This window comes from Bos indicus x Bos taurus, chromosome 15 (assembly GCF_003369695.1).
Source record: "Bos indicus x Bos taurus breed Angus x Brahman F1 hybrid chromosome 15, Bos_hybrid_MaternalHap_v2.0, whole genome shotgun sequence".
NCBI lineage: Eukaryota > Metazoa > Chordata > Mammalia > Artiodactyla > Bovidae > Bos > Bos indicus x Bos taurus.
This window is the reverse complement of record NC_040090.1, coordinates 7,199,393-7,226,699: the sequence shown is the minus strand read 5'-3', so window position 1 is coordinate 7,226,699 and position 27,307 is coordinate 7,199,393. Positions and strand designations below refer to the sequence as shown.

The 27,307-nt window shown below is 39.0% G+C and overlaps 1 protein-coding gene across 4 annotated transcripts in view; it reads right to left on the bottom strand.

Moving 5' to 3' along the window:
- CKAP5 (cytoskeleton associated protein 5) overlaps positions 1-27,307 on the bottom strand; it is a 105,915-nt gene that overhangs the window by 66,667 nt on the left and 11,941 nt on the right. The window contains exon 1 of one of the 4 annotated variants that reach the window (XM_027562462.1): positions 13,761-13,848. The exons of the other annotated variants lie outside the window; for them this stretch is intronic. The gene's annotated coding sequence lies outside the window, so the exon portion shown is untranslated. Of the gene's footprint in view, positions 1-13,760; positions 13,849-27,307 lie in introns of those variants that run through there. 4 annotated transcript variants of the gene reach the window in all.

Here is a 27,307-nt window from a genome sequence, read left to right as displayed (position 1 = left end):
CACACCAACAAAAGAATCTCATTCTTCCGTCAAATGCCCATTTAATTCTATTAATAGAACATTTAAAAAGTAAAGAAAAAATTAATAAAAATCTAAATAAATAGAAAGGACAGATACTATTTTTTTTTAAAAAGATGCTTATATGTATTTTCCCAAATGAGAACTTCTTAGATCTGTGACAAAGCTAGAATAAAACAGAAGAGCTAAACTATTTGGCCTTTTAAAAAAGGCAAGAAAAGTTTCAAAGATAAATCATACTTTTAATTCAAAATTCTGTAAGGCAAATAAGCAACATGAAAAAAACCTCAATGCTACCTAGCTCTCTACCTAATCCTGGTAAATAAATATGTCTATATAAACTAAAGGAAATAAACCCTGAATATTCATTGAAGGACTGATGCTGAAGCTCCAATACTTCAGCCACTGATGTGAAGAGCTGACTCAATGAAAAGACGCTGATGCTGGGAAAGATTGAAGTCTGAGACACTGGGAAAGGAGAAGGGTGTGGCAGAGGATGAGAGTTGGAGAGCATCACCAACTCAACGGCCATGAAATTAAGAAAACTCCAAGAGGTAGTGGACGACAGACGAGTCAGGAGTGTTACAGTCCGTGGGACAGCAAAGAGTCAGACACGACTGACAGAACAACAACAAAATATAAACTAGCAAAAAATTAAATCCCCCAATAAACTAATTCTTCATAAACATTAAATCATTTTTTAGTTAGTGAGGTTTATAGTCAACATTCCTTTAACAATTTTATGCTATTCATTTAGATGATACAGCTGTAGAAAATCTCCAAAGTACAGAAAATAGATAAAGAAGGAAAGTATTAAAACACAATTTCACACCAATTAGTAACCATGATGAACACTGACATGTATCCACTTGAATCTTTCTAGATTTCTTTCAATGTACATGCAGTGTATAAATTATACGAAAAAGGGCTAATCTTCTTGCAATTTTTTTCTTACATGGTCACAAACATCTCCTCATATTTGAGAACATGATGTTTAAAGGTGGCATTGCACTTTATGTGTGTGTTAGTGTTTCAGTCATGTCCAGCTCTTTGCGACCCCAGGGACTGTAGCCCGCCAGGCTTCTCTGTCCATGGAATTCTCCAGGCAAGAATACTGGAGTGGATCACCATTCCCTTCTCCAGAGGAACTTCCCAACCCATGTATCGAACCCTGGTCTCCTGCCTCACAGGCAGATTCCTTACTGTTTGAGTTAAAGTCTAAATGCACTGCATTTTATGAATGTACCATAATTACCAATTCTAACAGTGGACATTTAAATTGTCTCAAATTTTTCAATATTATAAATAACACAAAAGAGATCTTGTTTATCTCTCTGTCCTCAGGCCACGTCTGACATAAAATATGTCTTCAATCAATATTTATTTAAACTTGAATATATGCCTTGATACTGTCTGCTATGAGTCAGGCACTGTGAAAAGTACTTTTTAAAATTGTGGATTTTATACTAACAACATTATACTAACAACAACTACACGAAAGAAAAATATTCTTCCCACTTTAAACACTAGGCTCACAAAGATTCAATAATTTGCCAAAAACAACAAAACTGGCAGGCAGCAGCTCACACTAAGATTCTTCCTTTGCAACTTGTTGCCTCCCATTTAAATGCAGGAAATATCCCAGGAAAAAATATTAGAGATTGAATTGTAAAAGTTTATTAGAGTAAATGAAACTTCCATTAAGACGTCTCTTCAAAGTCCCCAAGACTCTGTGAAACAACAGCACTGAGTTTTAGAGTAGGAGTCAGAGAATCTTTGAGAAGGCTAATAAAGCAACAGTGAGAAGATACAGGAGTTTGGAGAACAGTATTATGTTATTTAACTTGAAAACGCACATTCTCTACTGTCTGGCAACTCCATTGCTAGGTGCACACCCTAGAAACTGACACCAACTGCAGATGCGCCAGAAGACACAGCGACGGTGGCTATCAAAGTCCAGTGTTGAAAACACCTTACACATTCATCAGAAGGAGAATGAACAGTGACATATTCACTGGATATATTATACAGCACCTAAAAGAGCTGAAAGTGCTGAAAGCAGCTACTCCAACAAGTACATGAACATGCCAAAAGTTAGCCCGAATGTCCACTGGTGGATGAATAAATAAACTGATACGGACATACAACGGACCGTTACTCAGCCTTCGGTGAGAAGGAAGTACTTACTGATACACGTTACAACATGGACGAACCTCACACACACGACGCTAAGTGAAGGAAGCCAAACATGAAAGGTCTGATGTCACACGATTCCACGCATAGGAAATATCCAGAATGTATCAATCCATAGAGACAGATTCAGATTAGTGGCTGCCTGGGGTTTCGGAGAGAGGAAGAATGGGGAGAAACTGCTTACTGGATAAGTAGTTTTACTGTGATGTGATGGAAACGTTCCTGTGTCAGGACTAGACAGAGACGGTGGTTGCACTACATTGTGAATGTGTAAAATACCACCGAATGGTTCACTTAAAATGGCTGACTTTATGTTACACGAATTTCACATCAATAAAAACATTTTTTTTAGGTTCCCAGGTGATTCTAACATGCAACCGTGGGTTAAAAACCTCTAACGTTATCTTCTTGGCACAAGTTTGAGCTGCAAAAGCAATCTTTCCTATCTGACTGATTTTCAAAGAGAACCAGTCAATGAGAGCTTTTAAAGCGTTTTCCAACCACGAGAATGTGAACAACATTCAATTGTTGGTATTCTATCAATTCACTGCATACTTTTTTTTCTTGTTGGTTTCTTTTTGAAACATGAAGAAAAAGGTGACCCAACCTAACCGTACCATGTAAAATACTGTTGGCACTGTGCTGTTTCCTGAAATGGTTTCTACCACTTCGTAGCCTCAGCTTAAAAAACTACTGCTTTATGATTTTGTTGCTTTCCATTCAAAGGAAAGGCTTGGTTCATACCAAAACTTTCCCAGGCACTGAAATAATAGATACGGTATTTTGTGTATTCAAGTGACACTGAAGACTCTTGCTCTGTCTTTATCTTTTCCCAGATTAATATACTAAGAAAAAAAGGACTTCACTAATTTTTCTCCATAATTATTTTTAAAATTAATTTTAGAATTTAATTTTTTACATATCTAAGATGATATACAATATATGTGTTAGGAGGCATTACAGTAAAATTGATACACTGACCTACCATCCAAATTAAAAATCAGAACTCTATCAATATTACTGCACCAGTGCAACTCTTTCCTACCCCCATCCTTCTTCCCAAAGAAGTACTTTCCTGAAGTTTGCATGGTTCTATGCTGTGGTCAGTCACATACTCCTAAACAAAATTTGCTTGCTTGTGAGCCTTAGAAAATGTTATACTGTTGTATAACTTGCCTTTTTCATTCAATGTTTCATTTGTAAAATTCACCCATGTGGTATAACATAGTTTAAATCTACTAAAATTGTGGTCGAAAGACTTGTGCTGGTACAAAACTTTATCATTCCAAGATAAGTATAAAAACAGAGATAAGTGTTTAGAAACTGCCATAGCATCTATTCTAACTTCTTTTATTATGGTGGTCTGAGGAACTGAACAATGTTGAGTGAGGCTAATGTATAAAATACAACAAGAAAAGTAAGGGAAGACAGAGAGTAAGGCTAGAAGGTAGTCTAGATCAGACCCTGGAAGGTCTTGTAAGTGATGTTAAGAAATTTGGACTTTATTCCAAAGGCAGGAGACTTTGATTGAAGGACTATAAACAAGAAAATTTCATAAGGTATCAGATTCTTATTTTTCAAACTATATAATGTAAATATAAAAGCAATATAAAGAATGTCTTAGAAGGCAGTAACAACGGAGGGAAATCAGAAAACTAATCTAAATGAAGGATGATGATAACTTGGAACTAAGAACAGCAGCAACGCAGGTAAAGAAAAGGGAATGGATTTTAGAGACATAAAGAATGTCAAGGACTGTCTTTATTGAGTGACTGTAGGAGTCTAAGATCAGGATAAAGATGAAGCTTTGGACAAGCTGTGTTTGAGATGTTCATTAGACAAGGGCAGATGTGGAAAGCAGTTGGAGATTCAAGCCTGGTGCTCAAGAGAGAGAACTGGTCTGGAGATAAAAATTTAGTTAGGAGTTATCTGTGTGGCTCAAATGGTAAAGAATCTGCTGCAATGTGGGAGACCTGGGTTTGACCCGTGGGTCTGGAAGATCCCCTGGAGAAGGGAATGGCTACACACTCCAGTATTCTGGCCTGGAGAATTCCATGGACAGAGGAGCCTGGCAGGCTACAGTCCATGGGATCGCAGAGTTGGACACGACTGAGTAACACACACAAGAGGGGGATGAAGAGTACTGAGGAAGAGTGTAGTGAGAAGAGCCCCAGGTTAGAGTTTAGATGTTTCAAGTGTAGAAACCAGAATCCATAGGACCTTAGTCCACCATGTATAGTGCCGGATACATAAAATGACCAGTTAATGCCTGCTGGCGGGGGGGGGGGGACACAATAATCCAAAATGCGGTGAACAGGCTTATCAAATTTGAGTTTTTGTTACTTGAGGGAAACTTTGTTACTTTCAATTTCTACCTGCAAATCTAAATTAAAAAAAAAAGAAAAGGAATTCTGTATCTTCAAAATCACCAGTAACTTAAGGTCGAGACCTTAGGTAAGTTACTTACCCAAATGTACACTGCCTCGGCATGCTTGTGTGTGAAGTGGGAATAACAGTACACACCTCAGAGGACTGTGTGGATTAAATGAGTCAGTACACGTAAAGCTGTTATACTAGGAACTTGGCTCAATAAATGCTAGCAAATTTACTATCATTATCAGTATTTGGCATTGCAAATTTGAAAATATTTATCTCATTTCTAAATTACAGTCAACTTTATTTTGGAATTGTATAGCATTAAAAGAGCAAGTCTACAAGCACGTGAAGTCAAGTGGGCCTTAGAAAGCATTACTAGGAACAAAGCTAGTGGAGGTGATGGAATTCCAGTTGAACTATTTCAAATCCTGAAAGATGATGCTGTGAAAGTGCTGCACTCAATATGCCAGCAAATTTGGAAAACTCAGCAGTGGCCACAGGACTGGAAAAGGTCAGTTTTCATTTCAATCCCAAAGAAAGGCAATACCAAAGAATGCTCAAACTACCGCACAATTGCACTCATCTCACACACTAGTAAAGTAATGCTCAAAATTATCCAAGCCAGGCTTCAGCAATACGTGAACCGTGAACTTTGTGATGTTCAAGGTGGTTTTAGAAAAGGAGAGGAACCAGAGATCAAATTGCCAACATCCGCTGGATCATGGAAAAAGCAAGAGAGTTCCAGAAAAACATCTATTTCTGTTTTATTGACTATGCCAAAGCCTTTGACTGTGTGGATCACAATAAACTGTGGAAAATTCTTCAAGAGATGGAAATACCAGACCACCTGATCTGCCTCTTAAGAAATCTGTATGCAGGTCAGGAAGCAACAGTTAGAACTGGACATGGAACAACAGACTGGTTCCAAATAGGAAAGGGAGTACGTCAAGGCTATATATTATCACCCTGCTTATTTAATTTATATGCAGAGTACATCATGAGAAACGCTGGACTGGAAGAAACACAAGCTGGAATCAAGATTGCCAGGAGAAATATCAATAACCTCAGATATGCAGATGACACCACCCTTATGGCAGAAAGTGAAGAGGAACTCAAAAGCCTCTTGATGAAAATCAAAGAGTAGAGTGAAAAAGTTGGCTTAAAGCTCAACATTCAGAAAACGAAGATCATGGCATCCGGTCCCACCACTTCATGGGAAATAGATGGGGAAACAGTGGAAACAGTGTCAGACTTTATTTTTCTGGGCTCCAAAATCACTACAGATGGTGACTGCAGCCATGAAATTAAAAGACGCTTACTCCTCGGAAGGAAAGTTATGACCAACCTAGATAGCATATTCAAAAGCAGAGACATTACTTTGCCAACAAAAGTTCATCTAGTCAAGGCTATGGTTTTTCCTGTGGTCATGTATGGATGTGAGAGTTGGACTGTGAAGAAGGCTGAGCCCTGAAGAATTGATGCTTTTCAACTGTGGTCTTGGAGAAGACTCTTGAGAGTCCCTTGGACTGCAAGGAGATCCAACCAGTCCATTCTGAAGGAGATCAGCCCTGGGATTTCTTTGGAAGGAATGATGCTAAAGCTGAAACTCCAGTACTTTGGCCACCTCATGTGAAGAGTTGACTCATTGGAAAAGACCCTGATGCTGGGAGGGGTTGGGGGCAGGAGGAGAAGGGGACGCCAGAGGATGAGATGTTTGGATGGCATCACTGACTCGATGGACGTGAGTCTCAGTGAACTACGGGAGTTGGCGGACAGGGAGGCCTGGCGTGCTGCGATTCATGGGGTCGCGAAGAGTTGGACATGACTGAGCGACTGAACTGAACTGAACTGAACTGAACAAGCACCTTAGAATATTGCTTAATGCATAAGATACATGATTATATTAAATCTGTCATACTGAAATATAGTATTAATATCAAAGTATTTTGAAATTGAGTATATGGGTTTCTACGTTAATACATTAAACAAAATACAGAGCATATTTAATAACTACTGTAATTATGAAGTTATGATGAATATTTTTATATATGACTACAGATATGATTTCTATTGGTGACAGAAGCGTTATATTCTTCTAATATTACTGCAGTTTATTGTCTACATTATTAACTGAAGAAAATGTCAAAATTTCAGTTAAAAGGTTAGTGAAAATAAGAGGTAATTATTTTTCCATATAAATGTACAGAGTCCCTGAATTCTAACACAGGTTAAAATCTGTTAGTCTACAACCTTTCAAATTCTATGATCAAAGACTTTAGGGCACTGCTTACACTCATCTCAAAGTCCCTTGTTAAAATAACAGCTAACACCCATCCAATACTTAAGTGGCACTTTATCTTTTACAGGTATTTTTATAATCATTCATCTTCTATGTATTTCATAATGTAAATGCAAGTATACTATCTCATTTGGGTTTATTTTCTTTTTTTATATTATTTTTAGTTATGTGGCTCTTTCTTACTAAACCGTAAGATACTCTTGAGCAAAAGCTTTTTGTCTTATTAATCTCTATCCTCACAAGGTTCAAATAAATAAATAAAGCATCATTATCCTCTTTTTTCAGGTTTATTTCCTTTCTTTTTTAAATATTATTCTTAGGTAACTCTTTCTTACTCAACCATAAGATTCTCTTGAGCAAAAGCTTTTTGTCTCATTAATCTCTCTTTTCATGAGGCTCAAATAAATAAATAAAGCATCTTTATCCTCTTTCTATACATGGGGGGAAAAGAGGTTCAGTGTCCCACCAAAGGTCACCTAGGTGGAGGAGAATGGTCTAGAGGAGACTTCTTGATTCTTAGTTTGGTGAATTTTCCAGGAACTTACCTACACATGGTTTCTATATGATCTACAGTGAAATCTTCACCCTATATCTATTCATACAGTGTAAATAATAAGAGTAATTTTGGTGCTTACCTAACTCAATAAAAATATAAACAGCAAATAGGAGTATATGTGAAAGACAAGTTTATTTGCCTCCAAAGGACTTAAGGTAATTTAGAGAAATTTAAAATACAGTTAGTTGGTAAGGGGGAATCATCCCTGATCAGCAGCTGCCAAATAATCAAGCTAACTATCTAGCTGGGTCTCAGACACTGTTCACTTGTCTTTGCATAAGAAATAACTACAGTTTTAATTATAATTTGGGGTTATTCACAATACTTATTCCACTGAGTATTTACCCTACCAGTTGAAAAAGAAAATCTTTCCTGGAAATTGGTTAAAAACCCAAGAGTAGTAGACTACAATCTACAGTTCATACTAGTTTTAAATTTATAACTACAATTCTAGAATATTTGTGGGAGGGTAGGAATAAGGTCTTTAAAGTGGCCATTTGTTTTAAAGTTAAACTTTGCCTCTATCTGCACATTTTAACTAACCATTATCAGACAGGCCTTAGGAACATTCAGAACATATTCAGGAAGTAATGCAGAGGACCCTCAGAGTTCATAAAATGAAATATGTATAAAATAAACCAATAATTTCACGAAAAGTCGCACAATCTAAAGGCCTGAATGATCTCTTCTGAGAAACGTAGTGCTATTTTCAAAACACACAGCAAACTAAAACCAAATTAACCTTCATAATAGCTAAGAGTGGAAACCACCCATATCTCCATCCACTGATAAATAGATAAATAAAACGTGGTAAATCCATAGAATAGAATATGATTCAATGATAAAAATGAGGTACTATAAAGAATTCCTAATACTCAAAAACAGGCAAACAACATGATTAAAAAGTGGGCAAAGAACTTGATTAGACACCTATCCAAAGAAGACAGACAAAAGGCTAATAAGCACACGAAAAGAAGTTCAATACTACTGAACATTCAGTTCAGTTCAGTCGCTCAGTTGTGTCTGACCCTTTGCGACCCCATGAATCGCAGCACGCCAGGCCTCCCCGTCCATCACCAACTCCCGGAGTTTCAGTCAGACTCATGTCCATTGAGTCAGTGATGCCATCCAGCCATCTCATCCTCTGTCGTCCCCTTCTCCTCCTGCCCCCAACCCCTCCCAGCATCAGAGTCTTTTCCAATGAGTCAACTCTTCGCATGAGGTGGCCAAAGTACTGGAGTTTCAGCTTTAGCATCATTCCTTCCAAAGAAATCCCAGGGCTGATCTCCTTCAGAATGGACTGGCTGGATCTCCTTGCAGTCCAAGGGACGCTCAAGAGTCTTCTCCAACACCACAGTTCAAAAGCATCAATTCTTCGGCGCTCAGCTTTCTTCACAGTCCAACTCTCACATCCATACATGACCACTGGAAAAACCATAGCCTTGAACATTAGGGGAATGCAAATCAAAACTACGAGACACCACTTCATACCTATTAGGACAGCTACTATCAAAAATCCAGAAAACAGAAAACGATGGCAAGGATATGGAGAAACTGGAGCCCTTTAACACTGTTGGTGAGAATGTAAGATGGCACAGCTACTGTGGAAAACGGTATGGCAGTTCCTCCAAAAATTAAAAATAGTATGGCCATATGATCCAGCAATTCCATTTCTGGGTATATTGAAAGCAGGGTCTGGGTTTCCCAGGTGGCACTAGTGGTAAACTGCCTGACAATGCAGGAGACATAAGAGATGCGAGTTTGATCCCTGGGTCGGGAAGATTTCCTGGAGAAGGAAATGGCAACCCACTCCAGTATCTTTGCCTGGAATCCAACAGACAGAGGAGCCTGGAGGACTACAGTCATGGGGTTGCAGAGTTGGACACAACTCAAGCGACTTAGCAAGTACAAAGAGATATCTGTATACCCATGTTCATAGCAGCAGCATTCACAGTTAAAACACGGAAGCAACCCACATGACCATCAATGGATGAACGGCTAAGCAAAATGTGGTATGTACACACAACACAGTATCATTCAGCTTTAAAAAGGAAAGGAATTCTGACACAAGCTTATAACCTGGGTGAACCTTGAAGATACTGTCAACTGAAATAAGCCAGCCACAAAGAGACAAACGCTGTGTGATTCCACCTATATGAAGCACTTACTGTTGTTGTTCAGTTACTCAGTCACGTCCGACTCTTTGTGAGCCCATGGACGCACCACGCTTCCCTGTCCTTCACCAACTCCTGGAGCTTTGTCAAACTCACGTCCATTGAGTCAGTGATGCCATCCAACCACCTCATCCTCTGTCGTCCCCTTCTCCTCCTGCCTTCAATCTTTCCCAGCATCAGGGTCTTCTCAGTGAGTTGGCTCTTCGCATAAAGTGGCCAAAGTATTGGAGCTTCAGTTTCAGAATCAGTCCTTTCAATGAATATTCTGGACTGATTTCCTTTAGGATGGACTGGTTGGATCTCCTTGCAGTCCAAGGGACTCTCAAGAGTCTTCTCCAACACCACGGTTCAAAAGCATCAATTCTTTGGCACTCAGCTTTCTTCACAGTCCAACTCTCACATCCATACATGACTACTGGAAAAACCACAGCTTTGACTACACGACCTTCATCGGCAAAGTAATGCCTCTGCTCTTTTTAGAGTAGCCAAAATCATAAAGAGAGATAGAAAGTAGAATGATTGTTGCCAGCAGATGCAAGGAGAGGGGAATGAAGAGTTACTGTTAATGGGTATAAAGTTTTAGTTCTACAAGGAGAAGAATTATGGAGATGGATGGTAGGGGCTACACAACATTACAAATGCATTTAATGCCACTGAATTGTACATTTAAAAATGCTTAAGATGGTAAATTTATATGAAATGTTCGGAACAAGCAAATCTACAGAGACAGAAATTGGATGAGTGGTTACCTACAACTAGAGCGTTTGGGAATATTAGAAAAGTGTGAAGGAAGGTGGGGTTTCTTTTTGGGTAATGAAAAATGTTCTAAAATTGTGTTGATGGTTGCATAAATTTATGAATATACTGGAAGTCACTGAATTGTACACTTTAAAAATGGGTGAAAAGTATATAAATTATATATCTTACTAAAACTGTTAATAACAACAACAACAAAACTAACAAAGTTTACTTAAAAAGAAGTCCTTGGGAGATAAGAGTGATTTGTAAAACCTGCCAATCATTTCACACTTGAATGGCCTGGCTATAATGGTTAGACTCCTTTCTAATAACAGGATCTAATACTCCAGTTTTACCTTAAGTATTCACTCAATGAATTTCCCTCTGGGCAAACCATGATGGTTCAATGAGTTCACAGGAGTAAAAGTAGATACCTAAACAAATAACCATATCCACTTGAAACTAGCACAACACTGTTAACTGGCGATACTCCAGTATAAAATAAAAAGTAAAAAACCAAAAGACAAAAACACAATTCCAAACAACCATAATACAAGATGTAGTATATATGGAAAGTGCCCTAAGCAAGAGACAAATAAGGATTAGGGAGATCAGAGATACGATCAACTGCCAGTGAGTAAGGCATGGTCAGTGAAAAATCTTATAGAAAGGATGACATCTGAGCTCAGTAATAAATTAAGGGTAGATTAACAAAAAACAAACAAAAACAAAACCAGGAGTGGAGAAGAGATATTGAAGCTGAGAAAATGAGAAACGCAAAGTCTTGGAAGTAGAAAAGTACTAAGCATGTTTAGGGAACACTAAATGGCTCCACTTAACATAGACCAGAAAGATAGACTGGGGCCAGATCATGTATAATCCTAAATATGAAGCTAAACAGCAGAGGGTGCTGATGACCTGAAGCAGCAATGACACGATCCTATCTACTTTAGAAAGATAAATCTATGTAGAATGAATTGGACGGAAGAGAAAGTAGAGTCCTGACAAGAAATTATTGCAGTACTCGAGGACAAAGTTAAATAGAAGCCAGAACTCCTAGGAATGGAAAGGAAGAGCAGAGGAGATTGAAGGGAGTTACATTAAAGAAACAGAATCAGCAAGCCTTAGCAACTAAGGATGTGGGAGTAGGAAAAAAAGTCTAGAAGGAGGCTCCAGTCTACATGACTCGGAGAACAGTGGTGCTAATGACAGAAAAATGTCAGAAGAAAGTTCTGAGAGTTGTTTGTTTAGGGGGAGTAGAGGAGAGGTTAAGAATATGATGAGTTTGGTTTCAGATTTGAAATTCACGTGGGTGGAAATGTGGTACCAGGAATGAACAGAGGGATCTGGATTTTATAAACAGGAAACCAAGTCTTCATTTCATAGCAAGGTTTGATGTTTTAAGAGTGCATAACACCGCCAACAAAAAGAAGCATTAATAAAATTAATTTGACCTATATATGATGTTTGCTATGGTTCATTCAAGTTAGTCCATACTACAAATACTCAGAAATTTCAAGTTCATTATCATTATGGCTCATTCAAGCTAGTTCATACTACAAATACTCAGAAACTTCAAATTACTCAGCACACTGTTTTTACCCTAGTCTAAAACAGAGGCAAACTAAATCTGTTCTACAGAAATAATATAATTTTAATACTACTGTTGTATCTAAAACTCTCTTCTAAAGAGCTCAAATACTGTATAGTTCACACTATTGCTGGAGAATGTTTATATGTAATTATTTATTTTTAGACCAGAGATTAGGAAATGTTTTCAAAGTCACACATAAGGCCACAACTTAGAGTAAACTCTGAACTTAGAACAGATTTCAGTTTAGTGTCCAATTAAACATTAAATGTGCTTTATGTACTATCATTAGTATATAGACCCCAGGAGTCTATGCATTTTCTCTTTCATGAACCAGCTAAAAGCAAGGCACTGAGAGAGAAAGTCATCAGTAATACAGTAATGTTAGACCTGGGGCAGAACCTGTATCTCCTATTTCTCAGTCCACCATTCTTCCCCATCACTCAAGGGTCCATGTATAGTGAGTGTCCTTTTACTTTAAATTCCTGCACTATGACAGCTAATGAGAACATTTATACAGCTACTCAACATACTGTTTTAGCTTCCAACTTGGGCAGAAGGTACAGCAGTGAAACTATCTTATGGCTAGCTCCCAAACTATCTTATGTAGCTCTTGACCTACAAAAGCTCTTCACTATCACGATACAAGAGATCTGGATCTGATTACCATTCCTGGACTCCTGACTTCTGTCTAAGGAAATATTACTGCAGAAGCACAGAATGAGTCTGAGGGAAGTCTGAGGAAAAATTCCCCCCACTCAAAAAGAAACCCCTCTGAACGATTAATAAAGAATGATGTGAACTTGCTTAAAAAAAAAAAAGGAAATTATAAAACAAAGATAAGACAAAATACACATACATGCCCAGAAATCTTTACTCAAACTGTCTAAGAAGGACAACTGGATTAAAGAAGTATAACAATTATGTAACTGTCATAGAAAATTTAAAAACGTATTACTTGGCCAAGCCAGACAAAATCTCATCACTTAAGTAGCCAGTAACAAAAATGACAAAACTTCCCCTCTAACTTAAAAAAAACTGCACTGCCTCCAGGTAATTCTCATTAACAAGGACAAGTGTTACCCTCTTTTGGAGTATTTTGCATATGGGGCCAGAAATGGGAACTGCTCCTCTAGTAGGTTATCTCAACAAACTTGGGTGGGCTTGCTGTACTAGAGCTGAGATGGTGACCTCCCACCAACTCCTTCAGAGAGGGGCAAAAGAGCGGACTCTTTCATTCTGCTATTCATATCAGTGGGAAAGGTTAACTGGATTCTCCTCAATAGATGATCACTGTCAGTGTCTCCAAAAGTGGGGGATTCAATAGCAACACAGGCCTCTGGGGAGACAGAAAGCTAAACCTGGCTGTGAATTAGGTCTACTTTGAGAGTTACCGCTCAGTTGTACCAAGATAGCTGAAAATCTAATCCTTACTCATCTCAGAGTTTGCCAGGTCTCCAAATGCCAGGCTAAGGACCCAAGGCCCAGGACCGTAGATTCCAGCTCCACCCATCTAGCTCAGCGGGATTATACTGGGCAAAAACAATCCTCTCATTTCAAGCAGGAACCAGACTGGGGCAAAGCTAGGCTGTGGGCACAGCTCAACCACTGCATATCCAAACCAGCACCCTAGAGCCGCTGTCACCACCCAGAAGCAGAGCAGATGCCCCAGGCTTTAGCTCACTGCAGCCGGCATTGTTTACGCTCTTTCGCCGCCTTAGCCTCTGATAGGCCAGGAAAGTCCCCTGTATAGTCCACCAGGACTTCCGGCATGGGCGCGGGATGCTTGACCCTCGCCCGCAGTTTGACACTTACGCTCCCCAGCAGGGAGAGGTCGCAGCCCTACGGTTCGAGGCGGAATCAGCAGGAATACCGGGCGGGCGGGGGTGGTGGCAGCATTGGTGCGGAGGGCCGCTGGGAAACGCCTCCTCGGGGGCGGGGCCCAGAGCGCTGTGTCAGAGTGCCCGCCCCACCCCGGCCCGGCCCCGGCCCCCGCCCAGCACACACCGACAGCTTAAAGGGGCCGCACACGCCTGTGCTCAGGTCTGCAGCACTGGGCGGGCGCTCCTTCCATCCCACAGGGCTTTCAAGGCGAGACGCTGATGTGAAGAGCCAACTAGGAACACTCTACTTCGGTTAGGTGTGGACCTCTTCTTTTGTGTGTGGCAACACAGATAATGTTCCAGAAACAAAGGAGGTGACCTGTTCTTACTATCACAATCTTAATGCCTCCTTCAGAGGTGAAAAAAATTGCGGCTGGAAACAAAGCTTCAGGGTAAATATATAGCCCCCATTATGTTAGTGGCTTATTCCACTAACTGCTTATTAACTCGAGCAGTTAGCATTTTTCAAATGGCAACTCAAAGGCACAGAAAAGAATTCTGAGAGCCTGCACTGCTTCACCTCACCCTTTCACTGACTTCCTTCTCTTCCGTACAACGAGGAATCCTAGACAACGACAGAAGATGGATGTGTGTGCATGCCAAGTCGCTTCAGTCGTGTCCCACTCTGTGACTCCATGGATTGTAGTCCACCAGGCTCCTCTATCCATGGGATTCTCAGGCAAGAATACTGTAATTGGTTGCCATGCCCTCCTCCGGGGATCTTCCCAAACCAAGGGATCAAACCTGGGACTCCTGCATTGCAGGTGGATTCTTTACCATCTGAGCCACCAGGGAAGCCCATGTAATATGAAGAGTTCTTGAGAAAATTGTAGTAGAAACTGGACTAAAATCTCAGGGAGTTAAGTAATGGTCTCTGATCTCTCTGTAGGTTATTAGAGAATTTTAAATTTCTTTTCATAGGAGGAATTTTTCCTCAATCTCAACTTACAAGGTCTGTATGCATTTCGTGTCTCCTTTATACTGTCAGGAAGAGATTTATATATTTATTAAGCCTGTATTGTTGTTCTTCAGTCACTAAGTTGTGTTCGACTCTTTGTGACCCCATGAAATGCAGCATGCCAGTTCTCCACCTTCTTCCTGAATTTGTTCAAACTCATGTCAAACATTGAGACAGTGATGCCATCTAACCATCTTATCCTCTGTCCTCCCCTTCTCCTCTTGCCCTCAATCTTTTCCAGCATTATCTTTTCCAATGAGTCAGCTCTTCAAATAAGGTAGCCAAAGTACTGGAGCTTCAGCTTCAGCTTCAGCACCAGTCCTTCCAATGAATATTCAGGGTTGATTTCTTTTAGGATTGACTGATTTGATCTCCCTGCTATCCAAGGGACTCTCGAGAGTCTTCTCCAATACCACTGTTTGAAAGCATCAATTCTTTGGTGCTCAGTCTTCTTTTTGATCCAACTCTCACATCCACACACGACTACTGGAAAAATCATAGCTTTGACTACACGGATCTTTGTCAGCAAAGTGATATCTCTGCTTTTTAATAGCTTTTCTTCCAAGGAGCAAGCGTCTTTTAATTTCATGGCTGCAGTCACTGTCCATGTTGATTTTAGAGTCCAAGAAAATGAAATCTGACACTCTTTCTACTTTTTCCTCATCTATTTGCCATGAAGTGACAGGACCGGATGCCATGATCTTCATTTTTTGAAGGCTGAATTTTAAGCCAGCTTTTCCACTCTCCTCTCTCACCTTCATCAAGAGGCTCTTTAGTTCCTCTTCACTTTCTGCCATTAAAGTGGTATCATCTGCATATCTGAGGTTGATATTTCTCCTGCCAATCTTGATTCCAGCTCCTAAGTCATCCAGCCCAGCATACCTTCACCTAATCTTGATAAATAAGCATACCTTATTAAAACCTTAAGTCACCCCTAAACCTATACAGGAATCAATTTAGTAAAGCCAAAAACCATTTATGGGCTTCCCTGGTGGCTCAGTGGTAAAGAATCTATCTGCCAATGCAGGGGATGCAAGTTTAGTCCCTGGGTCAGAAAGATCCTCTGGAGAAGGAAATAGCAACCCACTCCAATATTCTTGCCTGGGAAATTCCAGTGACAGAGGAGCCTGGCGAGCTACAGTTCAGGGGGTCACAAAAGAGTTGGACAAGAGTTAATGCCTAAAGAACAACAACAAAAGACCATTCATAAGTGCCCGAACATCTTCCACCCCAAATAGGAGTTCAAGTGGAAATTTCAATTCCAAAGGACAGGCACAAAGACTGCTCTAATATGGAGCAGACCCAGGTTACCCTTATTCTGAAGGTCGTAGAAAATTCTAGGCTAAGGTTGCCATGAAGCTGATTCAGATTAGAACAGTCTGATTTTGAATTGCAAAAAAAGAAAAAAAAATCACCTCATTTCAAAGTGCATTTAACTGTGAATGATACTTTTGAATTAGGTAATTAAGACCTTCTTGCATTCTATCTGTATCAAGCTTATCACACTGTTCTGAGAGCAGTGTAGTAGATCAGCCTTCCCACTAGACTGTGAGCACCTCAAGGCAATGGTTGGAATGTATCTCATCTTTTCTCCCAGTACATGATACCAAATGAATACTCAGTAAGTATTTACACAAACGGTATGACCAACACTTATTTGACAAAGGAGTCCAGGTAACTTCAATAAGCCTAGTGCAGTGAGTATACACGTGCATGTTCACATACAAATGGACAATACCCAGTGCTGCACTTACTACGGAATTAAAAATTTAGAGAGAAAAAATCCATTGATTGTACAACTCAGTGCAATCAGATTTATGTATTTTGTCCCAAAGCAAAGACATTTTATATAAATATTCCTGAATAATAATTAGATATCTCACCCAATGTCACAGCCCAAAATATTTCGGTTATTGTGTCCTTTTCTCTATAAACCACAAAGAGACTAAACTGGACATGTAAAACCTTCACAATTAAACAAATTACCAGAAAGAAGTATTCTCCAGGGCAAAGTTGAAACTGTTTAGGAAATGATTCAGCAAACATTATATATGGAAGAGAATATGGGAAAATGATAATTCATTTATCAGAAAAGTGGTTATTTCTTGTGCTTTTAAAAAATCCTTCTTCATTGTAATGTTTTTTCCTGAAACAAATCAAGCACAGATTAAGGAAAATATTTATTTACACATAGCCAGAGTGAAGGGGGAGAAGGCAATGGTGACCCACTCCAGTACTCTTGCCTGGAAAATCCCATGGACAGAGGAGCCTGGTAGGCTGCAGTCCGTGGGGTCACTGAGTCGGACACGACTGAGCGACTTCACTTTCACTTTTCACTTTCATGCACTGGAGAAGGAAATGGCAACCCACTCCAGTGTTCTTGCCTGGAGAATCCCAGGGACGGGGGAGCCTGGTGGGCTGCCGTCTATAGGGCCGCGCAGAGTCGGACACGACTGAAGCGACTTAGCAGCAGCAGCAGAGTGAAGGGGGGAAAGTTTTAAGCATTAACTGGAATTCTTTATTAGATCATATTCAGTGAAGGGAAGAAGCCAAGTTAGTGATTAAGAGCGAGGACTCTGGAGTCAGAATGCTTAGTTCAAATCCTGGCTGTGCCATTTATTAGCTGTGTGGTTTTAGACAAAAACTCTTACCTCTTTGTGCTTCTGTTTTCTATTTGTAAAATGAGGAATTTTTTACCTTACTAGGATAATTAGGAGAATTAAATAAGTTAAGTTTCTTTTACTTAAAAGTGCCTAGAATTAATTGCTGAACATAAGTAGTAAATAAAATACATAATGTTCAACAAATACTGTCGACCTTTTCTATCACATTCCTCCACTAAAAAGTAAATGAATAGCCCCTTCCCACTGACTGCTCCCTGTGTTCCTCCTAGCTGTCAGAAGTTAACTGAGGATTAGAGGGAGAAGAGGTCCTCCAACCCAAGAGCTTTTAAGTCAGGTTTACTGAGGTATAACTTACATATACTAAAATTCTTTAGTGTAAGTAACTTACATATACTAAAATTTACTTTTAAAAATTCTTTCTTGGAGTTGATTTACAATGTTGTGTCAGTTTAAACTTCACTCTTTAATACACAGTTCTATGCACTCTGACAGAAACATAATCATGTATCCATCACCATAGTCAAAAACATCTCTACAAGCCCCACCAACTTTCTTGTGCCTCTTTGTAATTAGCCTCCCCACCAGACCATCACTGATCAGTGTTCTGCTCCTACAGGTTTGGTTTTTCCACGACGTCACGTACAAAGAACTAGATAGTGTGTAGTCTTTTGAGTCTGGCTTTGTTCACTTAGCACAACTGAGATTATCCGTGTTTTTCACATGTCAGTAGTTTCACTTTATTGCTGAGCAACATTCCCTTATATGATCTAACACATTCTGCTCATCCATTTACCAGCTGAAGGACATGTGGACTGTTTACAGTTTTTAGCAATTGCAAAAAAAAAAAAGATAAAAAACCCAAACAGCTACAAATTTTTATATGAACATAACTTTTTATTTCTCTTGGGCAAATATCCAGGAGTGGGAAAAATGGGTGATAAGGTAAGTGCATGTTTAATTTTATAAGTAACTGTCAAATTGGTTTCTAAAGTGTCTCTTTGAACCCTTTCATGCTCTTTTTTCTTTCTTTTCTTTTTTTTTGTTGTATCTTTTTTTTTCTTTTTTTTTGTTGTTTCATGCTCTTCTACTAACAATAAGTCAAGGGTAACTGGATTATTACTTACTACTGATTTTCAGTACGGATCTGTATTTTTATACCTATCAATTACAATCAGTTCTTTCTGCAACTTAATATTAATGGTGTGTCATTAGTCTTCTATTTATGAAGAATCATTGATCACTTGACATGAATCTTAAATGTTACTTTATAATACTTTCAAAGGGAAATATCAATGAAAATTACTCTTTCAAATCCCATCCAAAAGTAGTCATATCTGGTAATTTTTTCTGGATCAATGAGCTATAAGAATTAACAAAAACTACTACTAGTAACTAAATACATTAGGTATACTTCTGTTAATCAAACTTGTAACATTCAGACAAGAGTTTCCAGAGCCTAAATAAAATTTATCAACAATGTATATAGCAAGTATTATTTAACATCTTTAGCAAAAGTATAATTCTCCTCATTAGGAAACAAAAAGGACACATACAAGAAAATGTTTGGAAATTCATTATAAATACTATGTCCAGAGACTTCCCTGGTGGTCATTGGCTAAGACTCCACACTGTCAATGTAGGGGGCTCAAGTTTGATCCCTGGTAAGGGAACTAGATCCCAGGGGCCATAACTAAGACCCAGCACAGCCAAATAAATAAATATTATAAAAAATAAATACTACTTCCAATATCACATCAAAATGCCGCTGTTGGTTATGCAAACTGGCACATCCAATTTCGAAAATATTTGATATCAACAACCCATTCCCAAGAGAACTGAAAGCTTGTATATAAATGGTAACAGCACCATTACTCATAATAGTCCCAGAGTGGCCTATCCATCAACAGTCACTATCATTTTATCACTATCAAGATAAATAGGTGAAACAGATTGTGATCTATCCATTCAATGGAATATCATTCAGCCATAAAAAGGAATGATATATCCTACAACATGGGTTAGCCTTGAAAACACTGTAGTAAGTGAAATAAGCAAGACACAGAAGGCCACATATTGTATGATTACGTTGATACGAAATGTCCAAGTTAAGCAAATGCACAGAGACAGACAGAGCCAAGGGCTAGGGGTGGGAGGGCAGGGAGGGAAATAAGGAAGGGGAGTGACTACTAGTGGGTATGAGGTCTCTTCAGGATGATGAAAATGTTCTGCTATTAGATAGTGGTGATGGCTGCACAACTATATGAATATATTAGGAAGCTGCTGTACACTTTAAAAGAATAAATTTTATGCTGTGTGAATTCTATCTCAATTTTTAAAAATCCCATTAATAGGAGACAAATAAATAAGCTATAGTATATTCACAGAAAAGATATCATACAGCAGTGAAAATAAATGAAGACAGCTATTAGTTAAAACATGCATAATTTCACACACCATGCTGAGAAAATAGCTAGTTACTGAACAACATCAGATCAGATCATTATGATTATTCAAACCCAAATACTATACTGTGTAGGGATACATACATTTGTAGGTAAATTTAAAAGACAAGTATGAGGATGATATCCTGAAAACAGCAAAGCAGAAAAGGCAGAGATGCAGTCAAGGAAGGGTGCACAGGATATTGATATGATCTATTTCTTAAACTGGGGGTAGGAATACTAATGTTTCTTTTTGAAAATTCACAAACTAGACAGCATATTAAAAAGCATAGATATTACTTTGCCAAGAAAGGTCCGTCTAGTCAAGGCTATGGTTTTTTTCAGTGGTCATGTATGGATGTGACAGTTGGACTGTGAAGAAAGCTGAGCACCGAAGAATTGATGCTTTTGAAATGTGGTGTTGGAGAAGACTCTTATTTATTTATTTTTACTTTACAATATTGTATTGGTTTTGCCATACATCAACATGCATCTGCCACGGGTGTACACGTGTTCCCCATCCTGAACCCCCCTCCCACCTCCCTCCCCATACCATCCCTCTGGGTCATCCCAGTGCACCAGCCCTAAGCTTCCTGTATCCTGCATCAAACCTGGAGTGGCGATTCGTTTCTTATATGATATTATACATGTTTCAATGCCATTTTCCCAAATCATCCCCGTCTCCCTCTCCCACAGAGTCCAAAAGACTGTTCTATACATCTGTGTCTCTTTTGCTGTGGAGAAGACTCTTGAGAGTCCCTTGGACTGCAAGGAGATCCAACCAGTCCATCCTACAGGAAATCAGTCCTGAATATTCATTGGAAGGACTGATCCTGAAGCTGAGACTCTAATATTTTGGCCAACTGATGTGAAGAACTGACTCAATGAAGGCAGGAGGAGAAGGGGATGACAGAGGATGAGATGGTTAGATGGCATCACCAACTCAATGTACATGAGTTTGAGTAAACTCCAGGAGTTGGTGATGGATAAGGAGGCCTGGTGTGCTGCAGTCCATGGGGTTGAAAAGAATCGGACATGACTGAAGGACTGAACTGAACAAAAATGACTTATTATATTTAAAATACTAAATATCCCATGAGTTTCAAAATGAAAGGGGGGGGGGAGAAGCTCTGCCTCTAGCTAATAAAATCTTATAACTATAGTGTTCAGGCAGAAACTTGGAGAATACTTTTTATATCCCCAAATCCCTGCTCTACTTAATTAGCTGTGAAACCTTATGGAAGTCATTTAATCTTTGGGGGCTTTAGTATTCTCACGCATAAAACAGATTTTATGGAACAGTATTCCACAACAATGATTTATATATAATAAACAGCAGGCTTTTGCAATTCCAGATTTTTCAGTACCAGGATATATGCGGCTTACATTAGATGTGTGGAAAGTGCTTTTGCTTCAGTGGTAAAAACCTCACAGTCCCATTCCCTTTGGCCCTTGGTTAAATGACAACAAAGGAATGGTAGTTTGCTTTATGCTAGTATCTCAAACGTGGTGATAATTCAAAACCATAGTTTGCAAAAATGTGGGTTCCCCTATCATTTTCCTTTTTCAGGCATTATACCTTGGTAGAAAATATTTTCTCCCCAGATTCAAAAAGTAGAGATTCACACAAATCACTCAAAAAGCAAAAATGTACTTAGCAGCTACTTATGCATGGCAAAGAAAGTAAATAGTAAAAATATTCATTCAAAAAGTCAGAAATTTGAATTGTATCTCCTTCTCCTAACACTCAGTACTGAAAAGTGACTTACTAAGTCATCTAGTCACATATATCTCAATTTGTGACACCAAATAATCAGAATCACATACAGAGCAGGCCTTCCTATAGCCTGTACTCAGGGCACCAACTGCTGAACTTTCACTATCAACCATCACTAGAATGGTATTGAAAGTAATGCATTAAAAGCCCCAGACAAGTGGCTTCACTGGAGAAGTCTACCAAACATTTAAAGAAGAATTAACACCAATCCTCCCAAATTTTCCCAAAAATTAAAGAGGATGGGACATTTTGCATCTGGTCCCATCACTTCATGGCAAATAGATGGGGAAACAGTGACAGACTTTATTTTGGGGGGTTCCAAAATCACTGCAGATGGTGACTGCAGCCATGAAATTAAAAGAAGCTTACTCCTTGGAAGGAAAGTTATGACCAACCTAGACAGCATATTCAAAAGCAGAGACATTACTTTGCCAACAAAGGTCCATCTAGTCAAGGCTATGGTTTTTCCAGTAGTCATGTATGGATGTGAGAGTTGAACTATAAAGAAAGCTGAGCACTGAAGACTTGATGCTTTTGAACTGTGGTGTTGGAGAAGACTCTTGAGAGTCCCTTGGACTGCAAGGAGATCCAACCAGTCCATTCTAAAGGAGATCAGTCCTGGGTGTTCTTTGGAAGGAATGACGCTAAAGCTGAAACTCCAGTACTTTGGCCACCTCATGTGAAGAGTTGACTCATTGGAAAAGACTCTGATGCTGGGAGGGATTGGGGGCAGGAGGAGAAGGGGACGACAGAGGATGAGATGGCTGGACGGCATCACTGACTCGATGGACGTGAGTCTCAGTGAACTCCAGGAGTTGGTGATGGACAGGGAGGCCTGGTATGCTGCGATTCATGGGGTCGCAAAGAGTCGGACACAACTGAGCGACTGAACTGAACTGAACTGAACACCTTCAATGATAAAAACACTCAAACTAGGAAAGAAACTATATAATCAAGGCCATTTAGGAAAAGCCCACAGCTAATATACTTGGGGTACTTTCCGAATGGCTCAGCAGGTAATGTGCCTGCAGGAATATGCCTGCAATACAGGATACACAGGTTTGATCCCTTGGTCAGGAAGATCCCCTGGAGAAGGAAATAGCAATCCACTCTAGTATTCTTGCCTAAAAAATTCCATGTACAAAGGAGCCTGGCAGGCTCTAGTCCAAAGGGTCACAAACAGATATGACTGGGCACACATAACATCATACTCAAGAGCGAAAAACTGAAAGCTTTCCTCTAAGAGTAGGAACAAGGCAAGGATGCTTGTGCTAACAATCCTATTCAATATAGAATTGAAAGTTAATGTTCTCTGCAGGAAAAAAAGTCTTACGCAGAGAAATTAGGCAAGATGAAGAAACGAAAGAGATCTAAGTCAAACAGGAAGAAGTAAAATCATCTGTTTGCATATGACATAATCTTATATCTAGAAAACCTTAAAAGATTCCACAAAAGAAAATTGTGAGAATGAATGAATTCAGTAAATGAATAAATTTTGTCAACAGAAATGAATTCAGTAAATGAATGAATTTTGCAAAATACAAAACCAACACACAAAAATCAGTAGTGTTTTTATATACCACCAATGAAAAACATGAAAAGAAAATTAAGAAAACAACTCCACTTAAAATAACATCAAAAAGAATAAAATACTTGGGAATACACCTAACCAAGGAGATGAGACTTGTACACTGAAAGTTATAAAACAATGCTAAAAGAAACTATAGAAGATAAAAACAAAAAGACATCCCATATCCATGGCCTGTAAGATTTAGTATTATTAAGATTCCATATATCTGAAAATAATCTATAGATTCATCATAATCAAAATTCCAACAGCATTTTTTGTAAAAATAGAAAAATTAATTTTAAATTTCATATGGAATCTCAAAGGACCCTGAATAGTAAAAACATTTTTGAAAAAAAAAAAAAAAAGTTGCAGTACTCCTCCTGATTCCAAAGCATATTAAAAAGCCTCAATGATCACAACAGTGTGGTAATAGCAGAAAGACAAATAGACCAATGGAACAGCATAGAGAACCCACGAATAAACCCTTGCGTATAGGGTAAAATTATCTTTATTTGACAAGACTGCCAAGACCACTCAGTTGGGAAAGGATGGTCTCTTCAACAAATAATGATGGGAAAAACCAGATAGCTACATGCAAAAGAATGAAGGTGGACCCTTATCTTATATCATACACAAAAACTAATATGAAATCATTAAAAATCTAAATGTAAGATCTAAAACTACAAAACTCCTAGGAGAAAATATAGAGGAAAAGCTTTGTAACACTGGAATGCATAATGATACCGTAGATATGATGCCTAAAGCACAGGCAACCAAAGCAAAAAGGGCCAATGGGGATTACATCAAACTTAAAAACTTTTTGTTTATCAAAGGACAAAATAAACAGAGTAAAAAGATAACCTACAGAAGGAAAGAAAATATTTACCAATCATTTATTTGATAAGTGTTTAATATCTACAGAATATCAAGAACGCCCACAACAAAACTCCAAATAATCCAATTGCTAAGTCTCTTCAGTCATGTGACCCCATGGACTGCAGCCTACTAGGCTTCTCCGTCCAAGGGATCCTCCAGGCAAGAACAGTGGAGTGGGTTGCCATTTCCTTCTCCAATGCATGAAAGTGGAAATTGAAAGTGAAGTCACTCAGTCGTGTCCAACTCTTAGCAACCCTATGGACTGCAGTCTACCAGGCTCTTCCATCCATGGGATTTTCCAGGCAACAGTACTGGAGTGGGGTGCCATTGCCTTCTCCGATAATCCAATTAAAAATGGGCAAAAGACTTGAATAGATGTTTCTACAAAGATGAGTATTTTGCATATTTATTGAAATTCACTGGAAGGGCTGACGCTGAAGTTGCAATACTTTGGCCACCTGATGCAAAGAGCCAACTCATTAGAAAAGACTCTGATACTGGGAAAGACTGAAGGCAGAGGAGAAGTGCGGGCAGAGGATGAGATGGTTGGATGGCATCACTGACTCAAAGGACATGAATTTGAGCAAACTCAGGAAGATAATGGAGGACAGGGGAGCCTGGCATGCTTCAGTCCATGGGGTCACAAAGAGTCGGACAAGGCTTACTGACTGAATAAAAACAACAACAAAGATGATATATCAATGGCCAATAAGCATATGAAAAGATGTTCAACATCACTAATCATCTGAGAAATGCATGTCAAAATCACAATGGGATTATCTCTTCACATCCAATAGAAGGGTTACTATCAAATAAACAAATTTTTAAAAAACAGAAATAACAAATGTTGGTAAGAATGTAGAGGAATTGGAACACTTGTATACTGTTGGTGGGCTTGTAAAATGGTGCAACAGCTACAGAAGACAGTATGGAGGGTTGCTCAAAAAAAGTAAAAATAGAGTATCGTACTATCATATGATCCAGCAGCCCCACTTTTAAGTGTATGGGTAAGTGTGGGTATACATATCTCCAGAAGAACTGAAAACTGGGGCTCAAATTTACACTCATGTTCCAAGCCGCAGAAGCAACCCAAACGTCCACTAGGGAAAGAGTGAATGGATAAGTAAAACGGGGTAAATACACACAATGGAGTATTAGCCTTAAAAAGGAAGGAAATCCTGTTACATGCCACAATATGGATGAACTTTGAGGATATCATGCTAAGTGAAACAAGTCAGCCACAAAAAGACAAATACTGTATGAGTCCACTTACAAGAGGTACTAAACTAGTAAAATTCATAGCAATAGAATCGTGGTTATCACCGGCCAGGGAAAGGGGAAAAGAAAAGTTGTTTAATGGATACAGAGTATCAGATCTGCAAGATTCAAAAGTTTTGGAGATGTGCTTCACAACAACTGAATGTAACCACTAGTTTAAAATTATGATGGTAATTTTTATGTCATATACTTTTTAAAAAATATTACAGTTTTTAAAAAGTAAGACATTCATCTGTTCAAAATGCTTTGTAGGTATTTAAAGAAAAAAAGATAAAGAAGACTGGAGAAAATATTTAAATACTCCTGTGGAGGAAATCTATTATGAAGTTTTAAAAAGGGTTTTGGAAGCTAGCATATGAAGCCTAACTCCTTTTTTGTGTGTTTAGTAAAAATATAAAAAGAGGGTCATACACATTGGTGGTAGGCTGATAATGACCCCCAAAGATATTGGGCTGTAATCCCCGAAAACTATTAATGTTGTTTCATTTAGGAAAAGGGTCTCCACAGATGTGATTAAGAATTTTGAGATGGGAAGATCATCCTGGATCATCTGAGTCAGCCTGAATGCAACCACATGTATTCTTACAAGAGGGAGACTGATGAAAAGCTGACATACTCAGAGGAGACGGTGATGTGAAGACAGAGACGAGCAAGACTGTAAGAGGCTGGAGGGATGTGACACAAGCTAAGGGACACTGACAGCCGCCAGAAGTGGAAGAGGCGAGAGCCGGGCATGCCCCAGGGCCTCTGGAGGAACACGGCCGTGCCTCAGTATCAGCCTCCAGGAAGCCTCATCCTAAATTTTTCTAAAATTCTTACTGAAAGTGTTGATTTACAATGTTGTTAGTTTCAAGCATACAGCAAAGGGATTCAATTGTGTGTGTGTATACAAAAAATAGCAAGAAGAGATAAGAAAGCCTTCTTCAGAGATCAATGAAAAGAAATAGAGGAAAACAACAGAATGGGAAAGACTAGGGATCTCTTCAAGAAAATCAGAGATACCAAAGGAACATTTCATGCAAAGATGAGGACCTAACAGAAGCAGAAAATATTAAGAAGAGATGGCAAGAATACACAGAAGAACTGTACAAAAAAGATCTTCACGACCCAGATAATAATGATGGTGTGCTCACTGACCTAGAGCCAGACATCCTGGAATGTGAAGTCAAGTGGGCCTTAGAAAGCATCACTACGAACAAAGCTAGTGGAGGTGATGGAATTCCAGTTGAGCTATTCCAAATCCTGAAAGATGATGCTGTGAAAGTGCTGCACTCAATATGCCAGCAAAGTTGGAAAACTCAGCAGTGGCCACAGGACTGGGAAAGGTCAGTTTTCGTTCCAATCCCAAAGAAAGGCAATGCCAAAGAATGCTCAAACTACCGCACAATTGCACTCATCTCACATGCTAGTAAAGTAATGCTCAAAATTATCCAAGCCAGGCTTCAGCAATATGTGAACTGTGAACTTCCTGATGTTCAAGCTGGTTTTAGAAAAGGCAGAGGAACCAGAGATCAAATTGCCAACATCCGCTGAATCATCGAAAAGGCAAGAGAGTTCCAGAAAAACATCTATTTCTGCTTTATTGACTATGCCAAAGCCTTTGACTGTGTGGATCACAATAAACTGTGGAAAATTCTTCAAGAGACGGGAATACCAGACCACCTGATCTGCCTCTTAAGAAATCTGTATGCAGGTCAGGAAGCAACAGTTAGAACTGGACATGGAACAACAGACTGGTTCCAAATAGGAAAAGGAGTTCGTCAAGGCTGTCACCCTGTTTATTTAACTTCTATGCTGAGTACATCATGAGAAACGCTGGACTGGAAGAAACACAAGCTGGAATCAAGACTGCCAGGAGAAATATCAATAACCTCAGATATGCAGATGACACCACCCTTATGGCAGAAAGTGAAGAGGAACTCAAAAGCCTTTTGATGAAAGTGAAAGTGGAGAGT